This window comes from Idiotropiscis lumnitzeri, unplaced genomic scaffold (assembly GCF_059441095.1).
Source record: "Idiotropiscis lumnitzeri isolate Australia: NSW breed Sydney's pygmy pipehorse unplaced genomic scaffold, RoL_Ilum_1.0 HiC_scaffold_27, whole genome shotgun sequence".
Classification (NCBI taxonomy): domain Eukaryota; kingdom Metazoa; phylum Chordata; class Actinopteri; order Syngnathiformes; family Syngnathidae; genus Idiotropiscis; species Idiotropiscis lumnitzeri.
The window spans coordinates 2,043,557-2,057,571 of NW_028283565.1; positions in this window are offsets into that span (position 1 = coordinate 2,043,557).

A 14,015-nucleotide genomic window follows, 5' to 3' on the forward strand; every position below is an offset into this window, starting at 1 on the left:
TGGTAATGCTCTCTTGAATGTGTTTGCTTTGTTCTTGCTTGGTACTTTCAATGGGCTCTGTCTGAGGTGGGATTCGAACCCACGCCTCCTGGGGTGACTGCGACCTGAACGTTGCGCAACGCCTTCGACCGCTCTGCCATCCTGGCATCTGGTAATGCTCTCTTGACTGTGTTTGCTTTGTTCTTGCTTGGTACTTTCAATGCGCACTGTCTGAGGTGGGATTCGAACCCACGCCTCCTGGGGAGACTGCGACCTGAACGCAACGCCTTAGACCGCTCTGCCATCCTGGCAGCTGGTAATGCTCTCTTGACTGTGTTTGCTTTTTTCTTGCTCGGTACGTTCAATGGGCTCTGTCAGAGGCGGGATTCGAACCCACGCCTCCTGGGGAGACTGCGACCTGAACGCAACGCCTTAGACCGCTCTGCCATCCTGGCAACTGGTAATGCTCTCTTGACTGTGTTTGCTTTTTTCTTGCTTGGTACGTTCAATGGGCTCTGTCTGAGGCGGGATTCAAACCCACGCCTCCTGGGGAGACTGCGACCTGAACGCAACGCCTTAGACAGCTCTGCCATCCTGGCAACTGGTAATGCTCTCTTGACTTTGTTTGCTTTGTTATTGCTTGGTACTTTCAATGGGCTCTGTCTGAGGTGGGATTCGAAACCACGCCTCCTGGGGAGGCTGCGACCTGAACGCAACGCCTGAGACCGCTCTGCCATTCTGGCAACTGGTAATGCTCTCTTGACTGTGTTTGCTTTGTTCTTGCTTGGTACTTTCAATAGGCACTGTCTGAGGTGGGATTCGAAACCACGCCTCCTGGTGAGACTGCGACCTGAACGCAACGCCTTAGACCGCTCTGCCATCCTGGCATCTGGTAATGCTCTCTTGAATGTGTTTGCTTTGTTCTTGCTTGGTACTTTCAATGGGCACTGTCTGAGGTGGGATTCGAAACCACGCCTCCTGGGGAGACTGCGACCTGAACGCAACGCCTTAGACCGCTCTGCCATCCTGGCATCTGGTAATGCTCTCTTGAATGTGTTTGCTTTGTTCTTGCTTGGTACTTTCAATGGGCACTGTCTGAGGCGGGATTCGAACCCACGCCTCCTGGGGAGACTGCGACCTGAACGCAACGCCTTAGACCGCTCTGCCATCCAGGCATCTGGTAATGCTCTCTTGAATGTGTTTGCTTTGTTCTTGCTTGGTACTTTCAATGGGCTCTGTCTGAGGTGGGATTCGAACCCACGCCTCCTGGGGTGACTGCGACCTGAACGTTGCGCAACGCCTACGACCGCTCTGCCATCCTGGCATCTGGTAATGCTCTCTTGACTGTGTTTGCTTTGTTCTTGCTTGGTACTTTCAATGCGCACTGTCTGAGGTGGGATTCGAACCCACGCCTCCTGGGGAGACTGCGACCTGAACGCAACGCCTTAGACCGCTCTCCCATCCTGGCAACTGGTAATGCTCTCTTGACTGTGTTTGCTTTGTTATTGCTTGGTACTATCAATGGGCTCTGTCTGAGGTGGGATTCGAACCCACGCCTCCTGGGGTTACTGCGACCTGAACGCAACGCCTTAGACCGCTCTGCCATCCTGGCAACTGGTACCTCTCTCTTGACTGTGTTTGCTTTGTTATTGCTTGGTACATTCAATGGGCTCTGTCTGAGGTGGGATTCGAACCCACGCCTCCTGGGGAGACTGCGACCTGAACGCAACGCCTTAGACCGCTCTGCCATCTTGGCAACTGGTAATTCTCTCTTGACTGTGTTTGCTTTTTTCTTGCTTGGTACTATCAATGGGCTCTGTCTGAGGTGGGATTCGAACCCACGCCTCCTGGGGTTACTGCGACCTGAACGCAACGCCTTAGACCGCTCTGCCATCCTGGCAACTGGTACCTCTCTCTTGACTGTGTTTGCTTTGTTCTTGCTTGGTACTTTCAATGGGCTCTGTCTGAGGTGGGATTCGAACCCACGCCTCCTGGGGAGACTGCGACCTGAACGCAACGCCTTAGACCGCTCTGCCATCTTGGCAACTGGTAATACTCTCTTGACTGTGTTTGCTTTTTTCTTGCTTGGTACTATCAATGGGCTCTGTCTGAGGTGGGATTCGAACCCACGCCTCCTGGGGTTACTGCGACCTGAACGCAACGCCTTAGACCGCTCTGCCATCCTGGCAACTGGTACCTCTCTCTTGACTGTGTTTGCTTTGTTCTTGCTTGGTACTTTCAATGGGCTCTGTCTGAGGTGGGATTCGAACCCACGCCTCCTGGGGAGACTGCGACCTGAACGCAACGCCTTAGACCGCTCTGCCATCTTGGCAACTGGTAATTCTCTCTTGACTGTGTTTGCTTTTTTCTTGCTTGGTACTATCAATGGGCTCTGTCTGAGGTGGGATTCGAACCCACGCCTCCTGTGGTTACTGCGACCTGAACGCAACGCCTTAGACCGCTCTGCCATCCTGGCAACTGGTACCTCTCTCTTGACTGTGTTTGCTTTTTTCTTGCTAGGTACTTTCAATGGGCTCTGTCTGAGGTGGGATTCGAACCCACGCCTCCTGGGGAGACTGCAACCTGAATGCAACGCCTTAGACCACTCTGCCATCCTGGCATCTGGTAATGCTCTCTTGAATGTGTTTGCTTTGTTCTTGCTTGGTACTTTTAATGGGCTCTGTCTGAGGTGGGATTCGAACCCACGCCTCCTGGGGTGACTGCGACCTGAACGCAACGCCTTTGACCGCTCTGCCATCCTGGCAACTGGTAATGCTCTCTTGAATGTGTTTGCTTTGTTCTTGCTTGGTACTTTCAATGGGCACTGTCTGAGGTGGGATTCGAACCCACGCCTCCTGGGGAGACTGCGACCTGAATGCAACGCCTTAGACCACTCTGCCATCCTGGCATCTGGTAATGCTCTCTTGAATGTGTTTGCTTTGTTCTTGCTTGGTACTTTTAATGGGCTCTGTCTGAGGTGGGATTCGAACCCACGCCTCCTGGGGTGACTGCGACCTGAACGCAACGCCTTTGACCGCTCTGCCATCCTGGCAACTGGTAATGCTCTCTTGACTGTGTTTGCTTTTTTCTCGCTTGGTACTTTCAATGGGCTCTGTCTGAGGTGGGATTCGAACCCACGCCTCCTGGGGTGACTGCAACCTGAACGCAACGCCTTAGACCGCTCTGCCATCCTGGCATCTGGTAATGCACTCTTGACTGTGTTTGCTTTGTTCTTGCTTGGTACTTTCAATGGGCTCTGTCTGAGGCGGGATTCGAACCCACGCCTCCTGGGGAGACTGCGACCTGAACGCAACGCCTTAGACCGCTCTGCCATCCTGGCAACTGGTACCTCTCTCTTGACTGTGTTTGCTTTGTTCTTGCTTTGTACTTTCAATGGGCTCTGTCTGAGGCGGGATTCGAACCCACGCCTCCTGGGGAGACTGCGACCTGAACGCAACGCCTTAGACCGCTCTGCCATCCTGGCAACTGGTACCTCTCTCTTGACTGTGTTTGCTTTGTTCTTGCTTTGTACTTTCAATGGGCTCTGTCTGAGGCGGGATTCGAACCCACGCCTCCTGGGGAGACTGCGACCTGAACGCAACGCCTTAGACCGCTCTGCCATCCTGGCATCTGGTAATGCTCTCTTGAATGTGTTTGCTTTGTTCTTGCTTGGTACTTTCAATGGGCACTGTCTGAGGTGGGATTCGAACCCACGCCTCCTGGGGAGACTGCGACCTGAATGCAACGCCTTAGACCACTCTGCCATCCTGGCATTTGGTAATGCTCTCTTGAATGTGTTTGCTTTGTTCTTGCTTGGTACTTTTAATGGGCTCTGTCTGAGGTGGGATTCGAACCCACGCCTCCTGGGGTGACTGCGACCTGAACGCAACGCCTTTGACCGCTCTGCCATCCTGGCAACTGGTAATGCTCTCTTGACTGTGTTTGCTTTTTTCTCGCTTGGTACTTTCAATGGGCTCTGTCTGAGGTGGGATTCGAACCCACGCCTCCTGGGGTGACTGCAACCTGAACGCAACGCCTTAGACCGCTCTGCCATCCTGGCATCTGGTAATGCACTCTTGACTGTGTTTGCTTTGTTCTTGCTTGGTACTTTCAATGGGCTCTGTCTGAGGCGGGATTCGAACCCACGCCTCCTGGGGAGACTGCGACCTGAACGCAACGCCTTAGACCGCTCTGCCATCCTGGCAACTGGTACCTCTCTCTTGACTGTGTTTGCTTTGTTCTTGCTTTGTACTTTCAATGGGCTCTGTCTGAGGCGGGATTCGAACCCACGCCTCCTGGGGAGACTGCGACCTGAACGCAACGCCTTAGACCGCTCTGCCATCCTGGCATCTGGTAATGCTCTCTTGAATGTGTTTGCTTTGTTCTTGCTTGGTACTTTCAATGGGCACTGTCTGAGGCGGGATTCGAACCCACGCCTCCTGGGGAGACTGCGACCTGAACGCAACGCCTTAGACCGCTCTGCCATCCAGGCATCTGGTAATGCTCTCTTGAATGTGTTTGCTTTGTTCTTGCTTGGTACTTTCAATGGGCTCTGTCTGAGGTGGGATTCGAACCCACGCCTCCTGGGGTGACTGCGACCTGAACGTTGCGCAACGCCTTCGACCGCTCTGCCATCCTGGCATCTGGTAATGCTCTCTTGACTGTGTTTGCTTTGTTCTTGCTTGGTACTTTCAATGCGCACTGTCTGAGGTGGGATTCGAACCCACGCCTCCTGGGGAGACTGCGACCTGAACGCAACGCCTTAGACCGCTCTGCCATCCTGGCAGCTGGTAATGCTCTCTTGACTGTGTTTGCTTTTTTCTTGCTCGGTACGTTCAATGGGCTCTGTCAGAGGCGGGATTCGAACCCACGCCTCCTGGGGAGACTGCGACCTGAACGCAACGCCTTAGACCGCTCTGCCATCCTGGCAACTGGTAATGCTCTCTTGACTGTGTTTGCTTTTTTCTTGCTTGGTACGTTCAATGGGCTCTGTCTGAGGCGGGATTCAAACCCACGCCTCCTGGGGAGACTGCGACCTGAACGCAACGCCTTAGACAGCTCTGCCATCCTGGCAACTGGTAATGCTCTCTTGACTTTGTTTGCTTTGTTATTGCTTGGTACTTTCAATGGGCTCTGTCTGAGGTGGGATTCGAAACCACGCCTCCTGGGGAGGCTGCGACCTGAACGCAACGCCTGAGACCGCTCTGCCATCCTGGCAACTGGTAATGCTCTCTTGACTGTGTTTGCTTTGTTCTTGCTTGGTACTTTCAATAGGCACTGTCTGAGGTGGGATTCGAAACCACGCCTCCTGGTGAGACTGCGACCTGAACGCAACGCCTTAGACCGCTCTGCCATCCTGGCATCTGGTAATGCTCTCTTGAATGTGTTTGCTTTGTTCTTGCTTGGTACTTTCAATGGGCACTGTCTGAGGTGGGATTCGAAACCACGCCTCCTGGGGAGACTGCGACCTGAACGCAACGCCTTAGACCGCTCTGCCATCCTGGCATCTGGTAATGCTCTCTTGAATGTGTTTGCTTTGTTCTTGCTTGGTACTTTCAATGGGCACTGTCTGAGGCGGGATTCGAACCCACGCCTCCTGGGGAGACTGCGACCTGAACGCAACGCCTTAGACCGCTCTGCCATCCAGGCATCTGGTAATGCTCTCTTGAATGTGTTTGCTTTGTTCTTGCTTGGTACTTTCAATGGGCTCTGTCTGAGGTGGGATTCGAACCCACGCCTCCTGGGGTGACTGCGACCTGAACGTTGCGCAACGCCTACGACCGCTCTGCCATCCTGGCATCTGGTAATGCTCTCTTGACTGTGTTTGCTTTGTTCTTGCTTGGTACTTTCAATGCGCACTGTCTGAGGTGGGATTCGAACCCACGCCTCCTGGGGAGACTGCGACCTGAACGCAACGCCTTAGACCGCTCTCCCATCCTGGCAACTGGTAATGCTCTCTTGACTGTGTTTGCTTTGTTATTGCTTGGTACTATCAATGGGCTCTGTCTGAGGTGGGATTAGAACCCACGCCTCCTGGGGTTACTGCGACCTGAACGCAACGCCTTAGACCGCTCTGCCATCCTGGCAACTGGTACCTCTCTCTTGACTGTGTTTGCTTTGTTATTGCTTGGTACATTCAATGGGCTCTGTCTGAGGTGGGATTCGAACCCACGCCTCCTGGGGAGACTGCGACCTGAACGCAACGCCTTAGACCGCTCTGCCATCCAGGCATCTGGTAATGCTCTCTTGAATGTGTTTGCTTTGTTCTTGCTTGGTACTTTCAATGGGCTCTGTCTGAGGTGGGATTCGAACCCACGCCTCCTGGGGTGACTGCGACCTGAACGTTGCGCAACGCCTACGACCGCTCTGCCATCCTGGCATCTGGTAATGCTCTCTTGACTGTGTTTGCTTTGTTCTTGCTTGGTACTTTCAATGCGCACTGTCTGAGGTGGGATTCGAACCCACGCCTCCTGGGGAGACTGCGACCTGAACGCAACGCCTTAGACCGCTCTGCCATCCAGGCATCTGGTAATGCACTCTTGAATATGTTTGCTTTGTTCTTGCTTGGTACTTTCAATGGGCACTGTCTGAGGCGGGATTCGAACCCACGCCTCCTGGGGAGACTGCGACCTGAACGCAACGCCTTAGACCGCTCTGCCATCCAGGCATCTGGTAATGCTCTCTTGAATGTGTTTGCTTTGTTCTTGCTTGGTACTTTCAATGGGCTCTGTCTGAGGTGGGATTCGAACCCACGCCTCCTGGGGTGACTGCGACCTGAACGTTGCGCAACGCCTACGACCGCTCTGCCATCCTGGCATCTGGTAATGCTCTCTTGACTGTGTTTGCTTTGTTCTTGCTTGGTACTTTCAATGCGCACTGTCTGAGGTGGGATTCGAACCCACGCCTCCTGGGGAGACTGCGACCTGAACGCAACGCCTTAGACCGCTCTCCCATCCTGGCAACTGGTAATGCTCTCTTGACTGTGTTTGCTTTGTTATTGCTTGGTACTATCAATGGGCTCTGTCTGAGGTGGGATTCGAACCCACGCCTCCTGGGGTTACTGCGACCTGAACGCAACGCCTTAGACCGCTCTGCCATCCTGGCAACTGGTACCTCTCTCTTGACTGTGTTTGCTTTGTTATTGCTTGGTACATTCAATGGGCTCTGTCTGAGGTGGGATTCGAACCCACGCCTCCTGGGGAGACTGCGACCTGAACGCAACGCCTTAGACCGCTCTGCCATCTTGGCAACTGGTAATTCTCTCTTGACTGTGTTTGCTTTTTTCTTGCTTGGTACTATCAATGGGCTCTGTCTGAGGTGGGATTCGAACCCACGCCTCCTGGGGTTACTGCGACCTGAACGCAACGCCTTAGACCGCTCTGCCATCCTGGCAACTGGTACCTCTCTCTTGACTGTGTTTGCTTTGTTCTTGCTTGGTACTTTCAATGGGCTCTGTCTGAGGTGGGATTCGAACCCACGCCTCCTGGGGAGACTGCGACCTGAACGCAACGCCTTAGACCGCTCTGCCATCTTGGCAACTGGTAATACTCTCTTGACTGTGTTTGCTTTTTTCTTGCTTGGTACTATCAATGGGCTCTGTCTGAGGTGGGATTCGAACCCACGCCTCCTGGGGTTACTGCGACCTGAACGCAACGCCTTAGACCGCTCTGCCATCCTGGCAACTGGTACCTCTCTCTTGACTGTGTTTGCTTTGTTCTTGCTTGGTACTTTCAATGGGCTCTGTCTGAGGTGGGATTCGAACCCACGCCTCCTGGGGAGACTGCGACCTGAACGCAACGCCTTAGACCGCTCTGCCATCTTGGCAACTGGTAATTCTCTCTTGACTGTGTTTGCTTTTTTCTTGCTTGGTACTATCAATGGGCTCTGTCTGAGGTGGGATTCGAACCCACGCCTCCTGTGGTTACTGCGACCTGAACGCAACGCCTTAGACCGCTCTGCCATCCTGGCAACTGGTACCTCTCTCTTGACTGTGTTTGCTTTTTTCTTGCTAGGTACTTTCAATGGGCTCTGTCTGAGGTGGGATTCGAACCCACGCCTCCTGGGGAGACTGCAACCTGAATGCAACGCCTTAGACCACTCTGCCATCCTGGCATCTGGTAATGCTCTCTTGAATGTGTTTGCTTTGTTCTTGCTTGGTACTTTTAATGGGCTCTGTCTGAGGTGGGATTCGAACCCACGCCTCCTGGGGTGACTGCGACCTGAACGCAACGCCTTTGACCGCTCTGCCATCCTGGCAACTGGTAATGCTCTCTTGAATGTGTTTGCTTTGTTCTTGCTTGGTACTTTCAATGGGCACTGTCTGAGGTGGGATTCGAACCCACGCCTCCTGGGGAGACTGCGACCTGAATGCAACGCCTTAGACCACTCTGCCATCCTGGCATCTGGTAATGCTCTCTTGAATGTGTTTGCTTTGTTCTTGCTTGGTACTTTTAATGGGCTCTGTCTGAGGTGGGATTCGAACCCACGCCTCCTGGGGTGACTGCGACCTGAACGCAACGCCTTTGACCGCTCTGCCATCCTGGCAACTGGTAATGCTCTCTTGACTGTGTTTGCTTTTTTCTCGCTTGGTACTTTCAATGGGCTCTGTCTGAGGTGGGATTCGAACCCACGCCTCCTGGGGTGACTGCAACCTGAACGCAACGCCTTAGACCGCTCTGCCATCCTGGCATCTGGTAATGCACTCTTGACTGTGTTTGCTTTGTTCTTGCTTGGTACTTTCAATGGGCTCTGTCTGAGGCGGGATTCGAACCCACGCCTCCTGGGGAGACTGCGACCTGAACGCAACGCCTTAGACCGCTCTGCCATCCTGGCAACTGGTACCTCTCTCTTGACTGTGTTTGCTTTGTTCTTGCTTTGTACTTTCAATGGGCTCTGTCTGAGGCGGGATTCGAACCCACGCCTCCTGGGGAGACTGCGACCTGAACGCAACGCCTTAGACCGCTCTGCCATCCTGGCAACTGGTACCTCTCTCTTGACTGTGTTTGCTTTGTTCTTGCTTTGTACTTTCAATGGGCTCTGTCTGAGGCGGGATTCGAACCCACGCCTCCTGGGGAGACTGCGACCTGAACGCAACGCCTTAGACCGCTCTGCCATCCTGGCATCTGGTAATGCTCTCTTGAATGTGTTTGCTTTGTTCTTGCTTGGTACTTTCAATGGGCACTGTCTGAGGTGGGATTCGAACCCACGCCTCCTGGGGAGACTGCGACCTGAATGCAACGCCTTAGACCACTCTGCCATCCTGGCATTTGGTAATGCTCTCTTGAATGTGTTTGCTTTGTTCTTGCTTGGTACTTTTAATGGGCTCTGTCTGAGGTGGGATTCGAACCCACGCCTCCTGGGGTGACTGCGACCTGAACGCAACGCCTTTGACCGCTCTGCCATCCTGGCAACTGGTAATGCTCTCTTGACTGTGTTTGCTTTTTTCTCGCTTGGTACTTTCAATGGGCTCTGTCTGAGGTGGGATTCGAACCCACGCCTCCTGGGGTGACTGCAACCTGAACGCAACGCCTTAGACCGCTCTGCCATCCTGGCATCTGGTAATGCACTCTTGACTGTGTTTGCTTTGTTCTTGCTTGGTACTTTCAATGGGCTCTGTCTGAGGCGGGATTCGAACCCACGCCTCCTGGGGAGACTGCGACCTGAACGCAACGCCTTAGACCGCTCTGCCATCCTGGCAACTGGTACCTCTCTCTTGACTGTGTTTGCTTTGTTCTTGCTTTGTACTTTCAATGGGCTCTGTCTGAGGCGGGATTCGAACCCACGCCTCCTGGGGAGACTGCGACCTGAACGCAACGCCTTAGACCGCTCTGCCATCCTGGCATCTGGTAATGCTCTCTTGAATGTGTTTGCTTTGTTCTTGCTTGGTACTTTCAATGGGCACTGTCTGAGGCGGGATTCGAACCCACGCCTCCTGGGGAGACTGCGACCTGAACGCAACGCCTTAGACCGCTCTGCCATCCAGGCATCTGGTAATGCTCTCTTGAATGTGTTTGCTTTGTTCTTGCTTGGTACTTTCAATGGGCTCTGTCTGAGGTGGGATTCGAACCCACGCCTCCTGGGGTGACTGCGACCTGAACGTTGCGCAACGCCTTCGACCGCTCTGCCATCCTGGCATCTGGTAATGCTCTCTTGACTGTGTTTGCTTTGTTCTTGCTTGGTACTTTCAATGCGCACTGTCTGAGGTGGGATTCGAACCCACGCCTCCTGGGGAGACTGCGACCTGAACGCAACGCCTTAGACCGCTCTGCCATCCTGGCAGCTGGTAATGCTCTCTTGACTGTGTTTGCTTTTTTCTTGCTCGGTACGTTCAATGGGCTCTGTCAGAGGCGGGATTCGAACCCACGCCTCCTGGGGAGACTGCGACCTGAACGCAACGCCTTAGACCGCTCTGCCATCCTGGCAACTGGTAATGCTCTCTTGACTGTGTTTGCTTTTTTCTTGCTTGGTACGTTCAATGGGCTCTGTCTGAGGCGGGATTCAAACCCACGCCTCCTGGGGAGACTGCGACCTGAACGCAACGCCTTAGACAGCTCTGCCATCCTGGCAACTGGTAATGCTCTCTTGACTTTGTTTGCTTTGTTATTGCTTGGTACTTTCAATGGGCTCTGTCTGAGGTGGGATTCGAAACCACGCCTCCTGGGGAGGCTGCGACCTGAACGCAACGCCTGAGACCGCTCTGCCATCCTGGCAACTGGTAATGCTCTCTTGACTGTGTTTGCTTTGTTCTTGCTTGGTACTTTCAATAGGCACTGTCTGAGGTGGGATTCGAAACCACGCCTCCTGGTGAGACTGCGACCTGAACGCAACGCCTTAGACCGCTCTTCCATCCTGGCATCTGGTAATGCTCTCTTGAATGTGTTTGCTTTGTTCTTGCTTGGTACTTTCAATGGGCACTGTCTGAGGTGGGATTCGAAACCACGCCTCCTGGGGAGACTGCGACCTGAACGCAACGCCTTAGACCGCTCTGCCATCCTGGCATCTGGTAATGCTCTCTTGAATGTGTTTGCTTTGTTCTTGCTTGGTACTTTCAATGGGCACTGTCTGAGGCGGGATTCGAACCCACGCCTCCTGGGGAGACTGCGACCTGAACGCAACGCCTTAGACCGCTCTGCCATCCAGGCATCTGGTAATGCTCTCTTGAATGTGTTTGCTTTGTTCTTGCTTGGTACTTTCAATGGGCTCTGTCTGAGGTGGGATTCGAACCCACGCCTCCTGGGGTGACTGCGACCTGAACGTTGCGCAACGCCTACGACCGCTCTGCCATCCTGGCATCTGGTAATGCTCTCTTGACTGTGTTTGCTTTGTTCTTGCTTGGTACTTTCAATGCGCACTGTCTGAGGTGGGATTCGAACCCACGCCTCCTGGGGAGACTGCGACCTGAACGCAACGCCTTAGACCGCTCTCCCATCCTGGCAACTGGTAATGCTCTCTTGACTGTGTTTGCTTTGTTATTGCTTGGTACTATCAATGGGCTCTGTCTGAGGTGGGATTAGAACCCACGCCTCCTGGGGTTACTGCGACCTGAACGCAACGCCTTAGACCGCTCTGCCATCCTGGCAACTGGTACCTCTCTCTTGACTGTGTTTGCTTTGTTATTGCTTGGTACATTCAATGGGCTCTGTCTGAGGTGGGATTCGAACCCACGCCTCCTGGGGAGACTGCGACCTGAACGCAACGCCTTAGACCGCTCTGCCATCTTGGCAACTGGTAATTCTCTCTTGACTGTGTTTGCTTTTTTCTTGCTTGGTACTATCAATGGGCTCTGTCTGAGGTGGGATTCGAACCCACGCCTCCTGGGGTTACTGCGACCTGAACGCAACGCCTTAGACCGCTCTGCCATCCTGGCAACTGGTACCTCTCTCTTGACTGTGTTTGCTTTGTTCTTGCTTGGTACTTTCAATGGGCTCTGTCTCAGGCGGGATTCGAACCCACGCCTCCTGGGGAGACTGCGACCTGAACGCAACGCCTTAGACCACTCTGCCATCCTGGCATCTGGTAATGCTCTCTTGAATGTGTTCTCTTTTTTCTTGCTTGGTACTATCAATGGGCTCTGTCTGAGGTGGGATTCGAACCCACGCCTCCTGGGGTTACTGCGACCTGAACGCAACGCCTTAGACCGCTCTGCCATCCTGGCAACTGGTACCTCTCTCTTGACTGTGTTTGCTTTGTTCTTGCTTGGTACTTTCAATGGGCTCTGTCTGAGGTGGGATTCGAACCCACGCCTCCTGGGGTGAATGCGACCTGAACGCGACGCCTTAGACCGCTCTGCCATCCTGGCAGCTGGTAATGCTCTCTTGACTGTGTTTGCTTTGTTCTTGCTCGGTACTTTCAATGGGCTCTGTCTGAGGCGGGATTTGAACCCACGCCTCCTGGGGAGACTGCGACCTGAACGCAACGCCTTAGACCGCTCTGCCATCCTGGCAGCTGGTAATGCTCTCTTGACTGTGTTTGCTTTTTTCTTGCTCGGTACGTTCAATGGGCTCTGTCAGAGGCGGGATTCGAACCCACGCCTCCTGGGGAGACTGCGACCTGAACGCAACGCCTTAGACCGCTCTGCCATCCTGGCAACTGGTAATGCTCTCTTGACTGTGTTTGCTTTTTTCTTGCTTGGTACGTTCAATGGGCTCTGTCTGAGGCGGGATTCAAACCCACGCCTCCTGGGGAGACTGCGACCTGAACGCAACGCCTTAGACAGCTCTGCCATCCTGGCAACTGGTAATGCTCTCTTGACTTTGTTTGCTTTGTTATTGCTTGGTACTTTCAATGGGCTCTGTCTGAGGTGGGATTCGAAACCACGCCTCCTGGGGAGGCTGCGACCTGAACGCAACGCCTGAGACCGCTCTGCCATCCTGGCAACTGGTAATGCTCTCTTGACTGTGTTTGCTTTGTTCTTGCTTGGTACTTTCAATAGGCACTGTCTGAGGTGGGATTCGAAACCACGCCTCCTGGTGAGACTGCGACCTGAACGCAACGCCTTAGACCGCTCTGCCATCCTGGCATCTGGTAATGCTCTCTTGAATGTGTTTGCTTTGTTCTTGCTTGGTACTTTCAATGGGCACTGTCTGAGGTGGGATTCGAAACCACGCCTCCTGGGGAGACTGCGACCTGAACGCAACGCCTTAGACCGCTCTGCCATCCTGGCATCTGGTAATGCTCTCTTGACTGTGTTTGCTTTGTTCTTGCTTGGTACTTTCAATGGGCACTGTCTGAGGTGGGATTCGAAACCACGCCTCCTGGGGAGACTGCGACCTGAACGCAACGCCTTAGACCGCTCTGCCATCCTGGCATCTGGTAATGCTCTCTTGAATGTGTTTGCTTTGTTCTTGCTTGGTACTTTCAATGGGCACTGTCTGAGGTGGGATTCAACCCACGCCTCCTGGGGAGACTGCAACCTGAACACAACGCCTTAGACCGCTCTGCCATCCTGGCACCTCGTAATGCTCTTATGACTGTGTTTGCTTTGTTCTTGCTTGGTACTTTCAATGGGCTCTGTCTGAGGTGGGATTCGAACCCCTGCGTCCTGGGGAGACTGCGACCTGAACGTAACGCCTTAGACCGCTCTGCCATCCTGGCATCTGGTAATGCTCTCTTGACTGTGTTTGCTTTGTTATTGCTTGGTACTTTCAATGGGCTCTGTCTGAGGTGGGATTCGAACCCACGCCTCCTGGGGAGACTGCGACCTGAACGCAACGCCTTAGACCGCTCTGCCATCCTGGCAACTGGTACCTCTCTCTTGACTGTGTTTGCTTTTTTCTTGCTAGGTACTTTCAATGGGCTCTGTCTGAGGTGGGATTCGAACCCACGCCTCCTGGGGAGACTGCAACCTGAACGCAACCCCTTAGACCACTCTGCCATCCTGGCATCTGGGAATGCTCTCTTGAATGTGTTTGCTTTGTTCTTGCTTGGTACTTTCAATGAGCACTGTCTGAGGTGGGATTCGAACCCACGCCTCCTGGGGAGACTGCGACCTGAATGCAACGCCTTAGACCACTCTGCCATCCTGGCATCTGGTAATG